The 14772-nt window shown below is 41.7% G+C and overlaps 1 long non-coding RNA gene across 1 annotated transcript in view; it reads left to right on the forward strand.

The window, feature by feature from the left end:
• The first annotated feature begins 561 nt into the window (after positions 1-561).
• LOC115097747 overlaps positions 562-14772 on the forward strand; it is a 56974-nt gene continuing 42763 nt past the window's right edge. Inside the window, exon 1 of the long non-coding RNA XR_003858326.1 lies at positions 562-873. This is a non-coding gene — a long non-coding RNA (uncharacterized LOC115097747). The remainder of the gene's footprint in view (positions 874-14772) is intronic.

Consider the following 14772-nt stretch of genomic DNA (forward strand, 5'->3'; position numbering starts at 1 on the left):
ACTGATGGCATAATAGATTATGATTGATGGTGTCAAAGGTTGCTGTTAAGTCAATTAGCACAAGGCAATAAGATTCATCTATGTTGAGTCCACATAAAACCCGAGTCCATTAATGAGAGGAGTAATGTCTCTGTCGAGTGATGATTCCTAAATCCAAATTGATTTGGGTATAGGATATTATGATCTTCCAAGTGATATTCTAGTTGGGATAACATTGCTTTCTCAAGAACATTTGCTCAAAACGGCAAGTTAGATATTGGATGATAGTAATCCCAATCGTCTATTCGACAAGACTTATTTTTTAGGATTGGTTTTATCACTGCTTGTTTTAAACCTTGAGGTATTATTCCTTCTGATAGTGGTTAATAAGAGATGTAATTGTTGAAGTGATAATTTGGTGTACTTGTTTTAATGAACTGGCCGGTACTGGGTCACTTGGGTGAGTAGCAGGTTTAATTTTATTAATGATTTGACTAATTTTTAACTGCAATACTCTGTCGAATCTAAACCATTTGACTGTTGTAAGGAGAAGAGCAACAAGCTCCTATCCCGGCAGGACAGTAAGCGGGTCCAAACTAAACAGTTGTCTAACTATCCCAAGGGGAAACAGCAGGGGGCGTTGAGACAACCTGTACGGACTACAATACCCAGAGTTCCAGAGTGGCAGTGGAAGGCTCGTGACCAGAAGGAGGCTGAGGTGGCTGCTGAAGATGATCTGGGGGAATTAGATTCAGCTGAGTCCATGCTGTGGGAAGGAGAGGGTGTGTCCCTGAGTGAGGAGGAAACGGAAGAGAGCAGTTGCTCTGAGGAGGAAGAGGAGATGGACTGGGAGATACCCACAGAGGATTCATCTGTGTCCGGCATGGAGATAGAGTAAGTGGGGAAGAATTGTAAAGCTGAACTGAGAAAAGACTAAAAACCTGCAGGGAAGCAGTGCCTGTCTCACCTGGTTTCCCAACAGGCCTTAACTAAGGACAAGGCTGATTGTTTTAGGTGGTAGAGGTGAGGCATTGCTGAAAGCACAACTATAGGGGAGAAGGGGCGAGTTGTGCTGGATCCCCAAACAAGGCTGTCATGGCTAGGATGGAAGCCTGACCGCAGACATTTGGTGTTTTCAGGGAAAATGTATTAGAAGTACGAATTTCTGCACAACCCTAAGAAAGGGGGAATAGACTGAGCTTATAATAAACTGTTCTATGGTTTTTTTTTTTAATCCTTGCTCGGAGGGGGAGGGGAAGAACTGCTAGTTTCCCTACCTGTGGGAGCTTTGGAAAAGGGCCTGGCTAGGGGGACTAGCCAGAGCCAATATTGGAACCCAGCTCAAAAGGTTTGCCAATAACTGTTTTGAAGAGTTGCCAGAGTGTCTGAGATTGCAGCAGAGACCAGCGGTTTCAGCAGTGCTACGGTGCCTGGAGGGTTTGCAGAGATCTGAGAGAAGAAATTACGCCATCCGGGGAGATAGCTGGAGGAACCCACGACACTGTGTCCTTTGAGCCTACAGGGGAACAGATAGTGAATAGTTTTTTCAACATATTGATTTTGTCTACGAGTCATTGGCATACTCATTGCAAGAGGCCTTTGTGAAGTTGTAGTTTCTTGATATGTAAGATGTTGGGTCTTTAATTAAATGTTTAAATATCTCAAATAAAAGTTTAGAATAAAAAATAGCCCCGTGAATCTGTTTGGCATAGTCATCTTTTTTGCTTTATTGGTTAGTGTTTGGAATTTTGTGAGGCTAGATTTGTATTTTCCTAGGGATTCAGTCAAATGACATTTCTGCCATTGTTTCTCTAGTTTCCTAAGATTCTGTTTCATGCTTCTTAGTTCATCATTGTACCAGGGTTTCTTATGTTTGGAGTTGTTATTTTCTTTGTTAAAAGTTTTCATCTGAACAGGTCTAAGGTTTTCTGCTATGTCATTAACTATGTTGTCCCAGGAGTCAAGAGCTGTTGTGGTGTTGGTTAGATTTAGTTCATGATTTGTAGGTTCTATTGCTTCCCCCAGTACTTCTATCTCTATCAAATGCATTCATCTCTTCCTGGTCCTGGCTCTAACTCCTGGCCAACCCTGCCTCGCACACACAGACAAAGCCAGACAAATTGTGCCTTTTCTATCTTAAATGGTCTCCCAACATTCCTTTGGCTTCCTCCTCTGCTAACTATGAAGTGCTGTTCTCTGGGAGGCTAACAGTACAGCCCTTTTCACAACTTGGTACCACTGTAAGTGCTGGATACTGGCTCTTGCAGAACATTTGTCATTCATAGGAGAGCGCAAGGGGTTTTGAAGTATTTTTCTATTCTTTCAACTTGGCTGCAGCAGCTTGCAGTCTCTGGAGGGTTGAAAAACCATTTTTGGTAGATACAAAACACATCACTCAGATCCAGATGCATCTTGGTCCACACTGTAAAGCTCTAACATATGATAAATTCATGGGGGCAGGAACCTGGTTTATAGTAGCTTGCTACACTAGGTACCTAGGTCCCTTTGAAAATTGACCTGCAAGTATTCTTAGCTCCTGTTCAGAGCTCCCGACTGACAGTCAAAAGAAAACTCCAGAACTACTTAACATTGTGCTATCCAAACCACAAAAGAATGCCAAAATTCTCTGTGAACAAACATTTTCATGGAAACAAGAAAGTCATTCAGAATCAAATAACAAAAGACCACCAGATCTTACTCTGAATTCATCCCTATTTGTCCAAATTAGTGGAGACAGTGCAATCCCGCATGTTCTAACTGCAATCATTTTCTAGTTATATCTCTACAATGCCAGTGTGGTGTTATTTAATGAATAATATAGTAAGATAAACATTGCACACAATTCTTAATGTTAAGAACGATTATGACAGAGAATACCTTAAAGTAAAAGGACCATCATACCACCCCACAGGTTCTGAATTTTAGATTTCATTCTGTATTCTCACCGCTAAAGGTCACATATAATCATTGGTCCTAGGATGGAAAATCTCTTTTGAATAATTTTTTTAAACAATTTTTTAAATGCTTATAAAAAGATCTATTTCCCCTTGAATATGCTGAGCGAGTCCAACATGATATCATGTTTCAGAAGACTGCCTCAGGGACTCTCAGTTCTATCTTTACTGATGAGGAGAAAATAAGTTCTGATAGTCCACTTTGAGTCCAATATAAGGTTTCTCTGGAGCAACAGAAACAAGGGTTAAAACCATATTACAAAGAGGAACAACAACATTTTAGCTACAGAAAACTTATTAGATGCTCTCACACATAGTTTATGTCATTCATATGCGTAGAAGAATGTCACAGGCAATGTAAAAGGATATGATCAATATCACATAAACACAGATCATTCAATTTCTCTATTTAAACCAAGTGGGGTAACAGTTTGTTCCTGCTGTACAAGTTTTTTAACCCAATTGCCCCCCCCCCCCCAGTTTGTGGATACAATCTCCAGAATAGTCCATTCAATATCTTCAAAATCATGCTTAAACTCCAAAAAATGGGAAAACAGTGGAGCTTCTATTTTTTCAGTCTTAAGGCAGCTTTTATTTTCGGTGAGTTGGGTCCTAATCATATGTTTTGTCATTCCAACATATCTTAAACCACACAAGCAAATGATTATATATGCAACATGAGTTGAGTTACATGAGGCTCTTGGTGGCAACAAACTTTCTTGTCCTATGGGTGAAAAGATGCTGTTAGTCAAAAGTTTCAAGTGGCAAAAGGTACAATTGTGACAACTGTCAAAATCTGCAGGAGGCAAACCAGGAGTGTAATAGCTCGAATACACAACTTGATCTTTGATATTTCTACCCCGGGAGAATGCAAACCTCAAGGTTGATTCAAATATAGGGTGCACTCGTTGCGAAATATACCAATGTTTCCTAATGCCTTGACAAATAGAGACCGATGCTGCGGAGTGCTTCAGCACCAAACTCAGCCAGTTTGACTCCTCAGTGGAATACTTTTTCAAAAAAAGGTAGTCTCGGTTACTATATAAAGCTCTGCGGTATGCAGATTTAACACATGACAAAGGATAAACTCTGTTGAGAAAATGTTCTGCCATGTTCTTTGCCTGAATCTTAAAGTCATCATAGTTCGAACATAGATGGTGTAGCCTTAGGAACTGTCCTCTGGAGAAGTTCTTCTTAAAACCGGTCGGGTGAAAACTGTCATATCGTAATACGTTATTACGTTCACTGGGCTATGATGGATACTAGTCCGAAGAACATTTTAATGTTTGCAAATATGAATATCTAAATAAGCAATTTATTTATAATGGAAATTTATAATAAACTTTAAACATGATTTGAGGAAATTTAACAACTCATGAAACTCCAATAAGGTGGATACAGGTCCATTCTAGATGATAAATGATGCTGTAAATATATGTGGATTCAAAAGCCACCACAAAGATATTGGCGACATGTGGAGCCAAGGCTGTCCCCATGTTTGAACTGTGATGATTTTAAGATTCAGGCAAAGAGCATGGCAGAATGTTTTCTCAACAGAGCTTATCCTTTATCATGTGTTATATCTACACGAGGAAAGAATAGTGATAAGTGGAGTGTCTCAAGGATTAGTTCTGGGGCCGGATCTGTTCAATATCTTTGTGAGTGACATAGAAGAAAGGTTAGAAGGAAATGTTTGTCTTTTTGCAGATGACACTAAGATCTGCATCAAAGTGGACACACTTGAAGGATTAAAGAGAATGAAAAGTGACCTAAGAAAGCTAGAGAAATGGTCAAATGTTTGACAGAGAGGATTAAATGCCAAGAAGTGTGGTGTCATACATTTGGGATGCAGAACTCCAAAGGAACACGATGTGAAAGATGTTAAAGATTGATGTGTATGGCCCAGGACCTTGGGGTGATAGTGTCTGATGATTTGAAGGTGGTGAAGCAATATAACAAGGCAGTGGCTAAAACCAGAGGGATGCTGGGCTGCATAGAAAGAGGCATAACCAGAAGAAAAAAGCAAGAAGTGATAATGCCCCTATATAGGTCCCTGTTGATGCCTCACCTAGAACACTGTATTCATTTCTGAAGACTGTATCTTTAAAAGGATAGAGTCAGGTTTAAAGTGGCCCAGAGGAAGGTGACCAAAATGTTGTGAGTTTGAACCAAAAAAGGAGATACAGGGGAGATATGATGCAGACTTTTAAATACCTGAAGGGTATTAATGATATACTGGAATCAAGCCATTTTCAGTGGGGAAAAAAGCTCTAGAACGAGGAGACATAATATGAAATTCCAAGGGCTAGACTCAGGAACAACATTAGGAAATATTTCTTCACAGAAAGGATGGTGGTCGCTGGCAGACATAGTGAAGACAAGAACAATCATGGAATTCAAAAGGGCATGAGATAAATACAGAGGATCCCTAATGGTTAAAGGATGGAAATGAAGAAAAAGGGTAACCTGTGTTAACTAGGGTAACCTGAACAGAGCAGCAGTTACTACCCTTAACAGGAAGCTCAGGGTTGAGTAACCTGCATGGAGTGGTAGTTACTACCCTTGACCGCAGGCATGGTGGGAAACTTGCACAAACCAGCAGTTATTACCCTGAAAAAAAATGCATGCTGAGCAGACTTGGACTATTGGGCCTTTTCTGCTGTCATTTACTATGTTACTATTAATTGACCACAGTGTTTTGGCAACATGTAATTTAGGGAATGGGTATTGGATGACATAAACTACATTAGATTGCAATTAGTATTATGTCAAAGCTGAACAGGGATGTTGTAACAAATACCAAAAGGCAACAAATGAGGCCATTTTTTACTCCTTCTAAATGGAATGAACCAAAAATAGCCTTCTATGAAAATAACTGAAAATTTGGGGGTATTTTTGTATGTGTGGCATTAAAACAATGGACCTCCAGCAGCTGTGGCTTGACCTTCCTGGCCAAAAAAGTACCTGGACCTAGCATTGGAGCTTAGCACTCAGATGGGTCTGATGCCAGGCCTAGCATTAGGTCACGCCTGGTGCCGAGGCCCAGGCCAGGGTTTCCAGTCTCTCCTGGCTGGGTCCTGATGCTTGAAAAATGATGCCATCTCCCTGGTGAGTTGCAACAAAGTAACGTCAATTTGGCTTTCCTCCAGTAAAATGCACAGCCATATACCAAAATGGCACTGGTCATACTGATGGAAGACACCAAAGTGACATCATTTTGGTGCTATCCTCCAAGCAGATAGTATCATTTTTCAAGTGCCAAGACATAGGCAGGAGCTACTGGAGGCCCTAGCCTGGACCTAGGCTTTAGTCCTGGACCTTGGTGCCCAGCTCAGCCTTGGCTAAGGCCTTAGCACCAGGCCAGAGCTGATATTTGGCCCAGGAAAGCCCAACCAAGGTGACTAGAAGCCTTTTTTTATATTTATTTCTTTTCTATTTTGTGGGTGGTTCTTATTTAATGTTTTCATGAGGGGTTGATAAAATAAACTGAAAAAAAAAAACCATTAAGCAAGACAAATAAAAATGAAATGAAAAAAGCAAGCCAAAGATTTTGGGGGCTGCACATCCCTCCAAACAAACACATTAGAATCAGGAAAATCAGAACCTCCAATATTTGGATCTGCATACGTATAGTGCACATAGAAAACCAGCCACAAAGATAATGTCCAGCCTCTTCAGGGTATGAAGGTAACTTCAAAACTGCAAAATTGGATCGGACTATGATTTTCTTTCTTTCTTTAGTTTTTTATATACCGATATTCGTTTGCACATCATATCGGTTTACAGGGAACAGGTGTAACAATGTGAGAGAAATACAATGAACTGGTAGAACTATAACAGGAAGTGGTAGAAAGAAAAGAAGTAACAAAGTTAAAAAAATAAGTCAACAGGGAGGGATTATTTACAAGTTCAATATAGGCAGGATGCAACAATTTGATGTTAGACCTTCATGTGTATGAGTTTTGGGAACACTTTCAAAAAACCAGAGCATGAAGAGCATGCCAATGTTTAAAAATTTGATTCTCTGACTTGGTGAGAATGGGAGAACATAAGAAATAGACATTGGGGATAGATAATGAAAACAGCCACTCATGTTGGCAATGAAGGGCCCTGACTTAAGCTTGTTGAACACAGGTCTGCAGCTATCTCTGTGACCGGAATCAACCTGCCATCTGTTACATGTGCTACAAATTCATCTGTAGTGGAGCACACATATCTTCACCATAAAAACTGCCTCACCAGGAGGCTTTCCTTAAATCACTGAGAGTGTGGACAATCAAAATGAAGGTGGCAATCCATAGGTTTCAGAAAAGAGAGGTAACAGAAACTCCAGGGGTCTTAATTGCCCATAAATCCAAAAAGAGAAACTCAAACAGGATCAACATGCTGAGTAAATTTGAAATGTGGATTTAGTATAATAAGCCTCATCAAAAAGTCTTCAGGCAACATTTGGAATTCCTTCTATAAAAGAAACGTGCCTTCAATGTATTGTTTCCAGAAACACCCCCCCCCCCCCCCGTAAGGATGTACCCCATGCCATGAATCCTTGAAAGTACTCATAGCAGTCCTACAAATCAGTTGGTAAAAGAGATGATTGAAAGCAAAAAATGCCAACACTGGCATTTCTACATTTTTCCAGGTTTAAATGTTTGTGGCTTTAGAATGCAAATACTTTTTGTTAAGTAAGGCTGGTATTTTAAATCATCCCATCACATAGAATAATGTACTGAACAAATATTGAACTTTTTAAATTTATTTTCATTAACCTTTAATTAAACCTTATTAACCCAGAATTAAAAATAAAACCTCATTAGAATTCTCATTCTTGTCTCTTATAATGGTGCAATCACTCTAATTTTCAAATTCAATTAATATGGCCCAAAGGTAGTCAATTTCCTGAGAACCCTGGTTGGTATTACAATATTTGTACAACAATATTCTAGATACATGAAAAAACAAAGGAATCTAAATATTAACCTCATTATAATTAGTTGAGAGTACAAAACTGTATGACCATAAGGTGGTGTTTGTTAAGCTGAAGGAAGGACAAATGTTCATTGTCTCTAACTTTCTTCAGCTGCCCTTCTGCCCAAACTCTTGAAGATTTAATAGAGACCAAAATATCAATACATAGTTAACCTCTAGAGCAGAGGTCCCCAAACCATTCTGGTTTTTAGGATTTCCACAATGATCATAACATATGTGATGCTAGGAAAGACTAACATCTATCAAGCTCAACATCCTGTTAGCAGGAGCAACAGGGATCAAACCAACAGCCATGTGAGTGCAGGGCTGTTAGATGTGTCAGCGAGCCACAGAGTTGATTGTTCATAAAGAATTGTGAAGGGAGCCATCAAGTGAAAAAGAGTAAGGAAGACACCTCTGGAAGCTTCCTATTGGGCAAGCATTGGGAATGTGTTAAACTGAGGGTTGAAGATAAAGAACACTAGCCTGACACACATTGGCTGGTCCAAAAATCTTCACAGAGTTCAATCTGGAAAATCGCTCTTCATCTAGCCTGGTTTCTGCTTCATGCTTGAGAACTGTTTCCTGCCTGGTTCTTGCTCTGCATCTTGGTTTTGCTCCACATTCAAATCCTGACCCAGACCTCAGTTCTGATCCTGCCTAGAAAGCCCTGGTGGTCTCCTGTACCCAAGAGCTCAAACCACAGGAAACAGAGGCTGTTACAGGCTGAAGATCACTGCTCCAGCCTTGGTAGTACCTGGCCTCTCCAAGGCATGCCTCTTGCCAAAGCGCAGTACCTTCTTCAACCCTCATAAGAGTGAGTAATAATACCTGTTTTTGACAGAAACATAGAATCATGGAAGCAGAAAAAAATTATAGGGCCTATCTAGTCTGCCCATCCACATCAACTACTTAGCTCTACAATCCCTACCACTCTCAGAGATCCCCTGTTCTTATCCCATGATTTCTTGAAATCACATCCTGTTCTTGTCTCCACTACATCCACATGAAGGCTATTCTATGAATCCACCACCCTCTCTGTAAAGAAATATTTACTTAGATTATTCCTGACTCTACATCTTTCACCCTCATCCCATGACCCCTCACTCCAGAGACTCTTTTCCATTGAAAGGGACTCGTCTCCTATGCATTAATAACTTGGTATTTAAATGTCTTTATCATATTCCTCCTATCCTGCCTTTCCTCTAGGGTAGGGGGTGACCAACTCCAATCCTTAAGAGCCACAAACCAGTCTTGTTTTCAGGATGTCCATAATGAATGTTTGCATGCACTGCCTCTATCATATGCAAATTTAACTCATGCATATTCATTTTGGATATCCTGAAAAAACTGACTTGCTTGTGGCTCTTGAGGATGGGAGTTGCACCCCCTCCCCCCCCCCCTCCACTCTAAGGTATATATGTTTAGATCTTTAAATCTGTCCCCATTTGCTTTAGAACAAAGACCAATGATCAGCCATTTTAGTAGCCACTCTTTAGACAAACTCCATCCGGTTTATATCCTTTTGAAAATGTGGTCTACAGAATGAGATACAGAATTTCAAATGAGGTCCTACCGTGCTGCTGACCATTTCTGTTTCTATGCTTTCTGTGCACCCAAGCATCCTTCTGGCTTTTACCATTGTCTTCTCCACTTGATTGGCTACTTAACAGAACACATGGGGGTAACCTGTACAGAGGGGCAGTAACTACTGTAAGTAAATTGCTGGGCAGACTGGATGGACAATCTGGTCTTTATCTGCAATCATTACTATGTATGTTACTATGTATCAGATACAATCACCCTCAGATCCTGCTCTAGATTTGTGCTTAGAACAATTTCACCACCTACACTACTGATCACTTCAATTTTTGAAGTCCAGGTGCATGATTTTGTAGTTTGCATCATTAAATCTAGGCTGCCAGGCTCTAGACCATTGCTCAAGCTTCACCAGATCCTTCTTCATGGTTTCCACACCTTCATGGCTATCTACCCTGTTTCATATTTTTGTATCTTCTGCAAAAAAAAAACCTTTCCCCGATAGTCCTTCTATAATATCACTTCAGAACTGTTGAAAAGCACTGTCCCTCTAGTTGGGTGAATTCCATTTACCATTACCCTTTGTAACCTCCCACTCAACCTGTTTCTAGGGATGTGCATCGTTTTTTTGATGAATGAAAATATCATATGATATTTTCTAGCCCATCAAGTATTGGGGGCCCCGAAAATAATAGAAAAACCCCACAAAATGTTTGTGTGGTTTTCTTATTGTTTTGGGGGGGGAGGGGGAGAAACGGCACACAGAAAAAAAAAACCCCAAACCCACCCCGATCCTTTAGATCTAACTATTTACAATCCCCCACCCTCTTGACCCCCCACCCCAAATTTTCCTAAAGTACCTGGTGGTCCAGCGGGGGTACCGGGAGCGATCTCCTGCTCTCGGGCTGTCGGCTGCCAGTAATCAAAATGGTGCAGATGGCCCTTTGCCCTTACTATGTGACAGGGGCTATCGGTGCCATTGGCCAGCTCCTATCACATGGTAGGAGCAATAGATGGTCCACGAGTGGGGATGAGAAAGTTTCCTGGTCACCCCAATACCACAATTCTGTGCCCTTCCCAAACAACCTTTCACTTGTGACACCACAAACCAGATAAAATCATCACACCAGAATAAAATAGTAATTAACCATTTTACTAATATTTTGTAAGTAGATAGTAAATCCAACCAGAACATTAAATGGGAAAAGTACAGTAGGGAATGTTAGGGTAGTGGAACCTTGGGCCGGCTGAGACTGCAGGTGTTGCACTGTGGGGACCCATAGTGGGCGTCGCTGCCGGGAGGTGGCGCTGAAGAGGTGTTCCGAAGAAGGCTTCACCAGGAGAAGCCTGAGGTCCCCCCAGGAGGAGCCCGTAGGGAACCAGGCCTCTTGGACTTAGGTGTGACCCTATGTGACCAAGGATCAAGGAAGCGGCCAAAGAGATGGTCGATGAGAGCGGTTGGGCCCCGGAGGCCAGAAGAGTCTTCACCCTTGGAAACCTGCAGCTCCCCCGGGAGGATCCCATGAGAGCCTGAGCCGCTGGGACTTAGGAGAATCCTCCGGGCAAGCAAGAACTGAATACCTGTAGACGATGAGGGAGCTGAAGTCGGAGTCAAGCAGGGTCAGAAGCCAGAAGTCAGAAGTCCGAAGCCAAAACCAGGGGCGGAAGCTGAAGTCGGAGTCAATGGACAAAGCAGAGTCAGAAGCCAGAAGTCCGAAGCCAAGATAGATGGGAGTCCTGGGACAGCAACTAGCAACTCTGAAGAGCGAACCTCATTGCAAGGCGAGGTCTAGAGGTGGCTGCAGGGTTTAAATAACCCGGCAGCGTCTGACGTCATCATTGGGGCTGTCCTCCATTTCCCGCGCTGGCCCCTTTAAATCCAGAGCCCTGGCACGCGCACGCGCCTAGGGGGCAGGGCCAGCGACAGGAGGTCAACGGCATCTCCCTTGCAGAGGGGACGCCACAGCAGGCTGGGTTTCGGGCCTGGACAGCCGGGGAAGTGTTCCCACGGCCCGGCCTGGCCGCGAGGTGAGTGAAGGTCCCGGGGCATGGCCCGGGACCGTAACAAGGAAGTATAATATAAACTTGCAGTTTTCTTATTTTATATCAAGCAATGCAAAAATAACACTGGGTACAGCCTGTTAATCAGGGCAATCAATATACTCATATGGATAGTAAAAACAATAGGGAATGCTAAGAGTGAAAGATAGGGGATTGGCAGTGAAGTACATAACTTTCAAAAATTGTCTTTACCCCAGAGTACTCAAAAAAGGGGGGTGGGGAACATATCCACCTCAATGTCACCAGTTTGTAAAGGTTGCACCCTGTCCCAAATATATAATTGTGTGGAGAAAAAAAAACAAGCAACTTGTTAACACTGAGTTTTTGCAGAACTTTTGTTATTTACAGGAAAGCAAACCTATTTTTTTGACCTATTTTTATATTTTTTCACCTTGGCTGCAGCAGCTTGCAGTCTCTGCAGGGTTGAAACCCCCTTTTTGACAGGTCCAAAACACCTTACTCAGATCCAGATGCTGCTCGCTCCACATTGTAAGGCTCCAACACATGCTAAGCTTGTGGGGGAAGAACCTAGTTTATAGTAGCTTGCTACATATATACCCCCAAATTCTTCTTGTTTTGCAAGGTATATATATCAGCTCAATAAAATGCTCAGTAATCAGTCACATCCTATCCCTATTTGGTGAAGGCATACAGAAATTGAAACTTAAAAAAAAATGCTTTAGCAACTTACCAATTTTTTAAGTATCAGTTTTGTTTTCTTTTGTAAATAGAGCCGTACGAGTTCATGGAGTTTACTAATAATTTCTCATTGCCTTCTTGTGTTCTGATAACTTTCACTGACCTAATATAAGAACTGGCCAAACATGATAATACACTTGAGCTTTTGAGACCATGCAAGCCATTTCTGTCTGATGAAGATCTATCTGGTCTTGAAAGTTAACGTTCAGCAGTATCTTTGGAGAATTCTTGTCAAATAAAATATTACAAACTGCAATGAATCCAGTTTTCTTAAGGACCAAATTGCTAGAGTTATTAAAAGGCACCATGCATGGGAGCTAGGTATAACATGGCGGTGTATCCAGTGTTTTTACCCATCCCATGTCATCTTTTTTTCCTGGCCCAGCTAGAATGCAGCAGTGGACAAATTTTCCCACTATAAACCTCTAGGACGGGAAATAATCATGGATAAGTGGGGATAAGGCAAACCACTATAAGAAGGGCCATGGTGGCCCTTACTATGAATTTGATGTTGCAGCTTTATGGGTCAGGGGTACTGAGCCAAGCATAGCATGTTTTGACGAAGGCCAGGGGGACTCCCTGTCCTGGCTGGGGTGGGGAACGCCATCCTTATCAAAGAATGTACGCATCAGGGAAAATGATTTGTGGTGGAGATGGCGCTGCATGGCTTGCCAGGCAGGTGGACAGTTCTGCACTAGGAAGCCTCATGGCATGTGTTGTGCATAACTGCACTGGTGATAGGCCCTTCATTTTCAAATACAACAGAGGCCCAGGAGACCCTGCCTAACAAGATAGGATTGGTAAAGTATATTGGCTGCCTAGCTAGACTATGGCAGGTAGCCAGATATGAGAGCAGGGTTTGGCTCAGGGTACATTTTAAGTAATTATGTCATATTGTGTTAATAAAGCTGTGGCTTGTTTATAATCCACAAATGTCTCATTAGTATATTTTGCAAAAAGGGAGGGGAATGGAAGGAATGAGGGTCACAGCTGACTATGTTGTACCTTATAAATGTTCAAAAGGAGACTGGGTGAAAAGTAAGGATGTGCAGGAGAATGCCGTCAGAGCAGAACTCCCTTCCTGTCTGTGCCTTAAGGTGGACCAGGCTAAATACCTGATCCCTGGTTTTTAAGTGGGGTCTAACATACACTTCTTCACATACCCTACTCCTCAGTTTGACCTTCTCAAGTAGAGCATCTGCCAATAATTCCTGGAAAAATAAATCATACTTCCTTTATTCTTTTCCTACCCTAAACTGGGACTGAACATTTCTCTTCGCTACAGAGGGTAGGATCAGTATGGGGTCCTCTTGGCTAGGGGGTACCTCCCCCTCCCCCACCCATATATGACTTTAGCCCAAATCAAGGGAACTACCTTCAAGTGAGGCTTACTTAAGTTTTCTAGGGTTATCCTCCCCAACCCTTTTTGGCGAATCAGCAAAGGGTTCTTGGAATACCCCCTGCTCCCTCTGATACATATCATTTATTTATTTATTTATTTATTTATTTAGGCATTTTATATACCATCATTCAAAGAGAAGGTCATGACAGTTTACAAAATCAGCATTCACTTTCTGATAATACATTCATATTCTAGGTCAACACAACAGCAAATACACATTCTAGGTTAACACATCAACATCAGGTTCAATTCAATACAATGTCATCATGCATAGTTAAAACAGTAAAAAACCCCTGGCAGTCTTTAAACACTGAGACCTCTTGGATTTTCTTCTTGGATGTTGCCTCCTTGGTCTGGATGTCTTTAACCCCTTGTAGTATACTTTAACAAAGTCCAGCGGAGAGGCTTCTAGAGGAAATGTTTCTATGAAGTCTGGGCTGGCTCTGCTGGCTGTGAGCTGGCCCCATAGAGTTCAAACTGGAGACAATTTTATCCCAGAACCACAGGATATGGAAGCTCAGAAAGTATACCCACTTCTACATTGGCTTGCCCTACTGAGGTCATCAGTAAAACCCGACTGGTTGGGTACTGTTGCTGATCACCATGTATGCAGATGAGTGTTGCATACTTCCTGTAATTATTATACCTATTCTGGGTTAGATCCTTCCGGATAAGAATCTATCTGCACCTTGAATCTACCAAAGCTCAGGTGGGGATCTCTTCCAGCTCAACTAGGATCATAAAAACCTGAAGTCCCAAATGGGGAATATCTACAAAATTACAACTATGAAACTTTGCTAGATTGTACCTCCATTCTTCCTCAAAAATGCACTTCCAGTCAGGGACAGTTCTTGACAGTTGTGACTTTCACTCCACAATAGAAGCATGCCTGCAGGACCTGTTCCCCTTTAACTTCAATGCTTCCTACTAAGAGTTTTTCATTCTCTTCTTTACTATATGGGCAACATTCCTCCTTATGCCCCTGCCCAGCACAAAGTGAGCATAAAGAAAAAGCATCAGTAATCTTGCTATTTGTTCATTCAAATCCTCTTCCTCCCCTTTGGTCTGGTGGTCGTTCCCTTTTTGGACGTTGTCCTTTTCCTGTGAGTACTTTAACCTTTAATACTGGCTATGTTGACCTCCATCATTTCACTCCTCTGGTAGCAACAATCT

This window comes from Rhinatrema bivittatum, chromosome 8 (assembly GCF_901001135.1).
Source record: "Rhinatrema bivittatum chromosome 8, aRhiBiv1.1, whole genome shotgun sequence".
Taxonomy (NCBI): Eukaryota; Metazoa; Chordata; class Amphibia; order Gymnophiona; family Rhinatrematidae; genus Rhinatrema; species Rhinatrema bivittatum.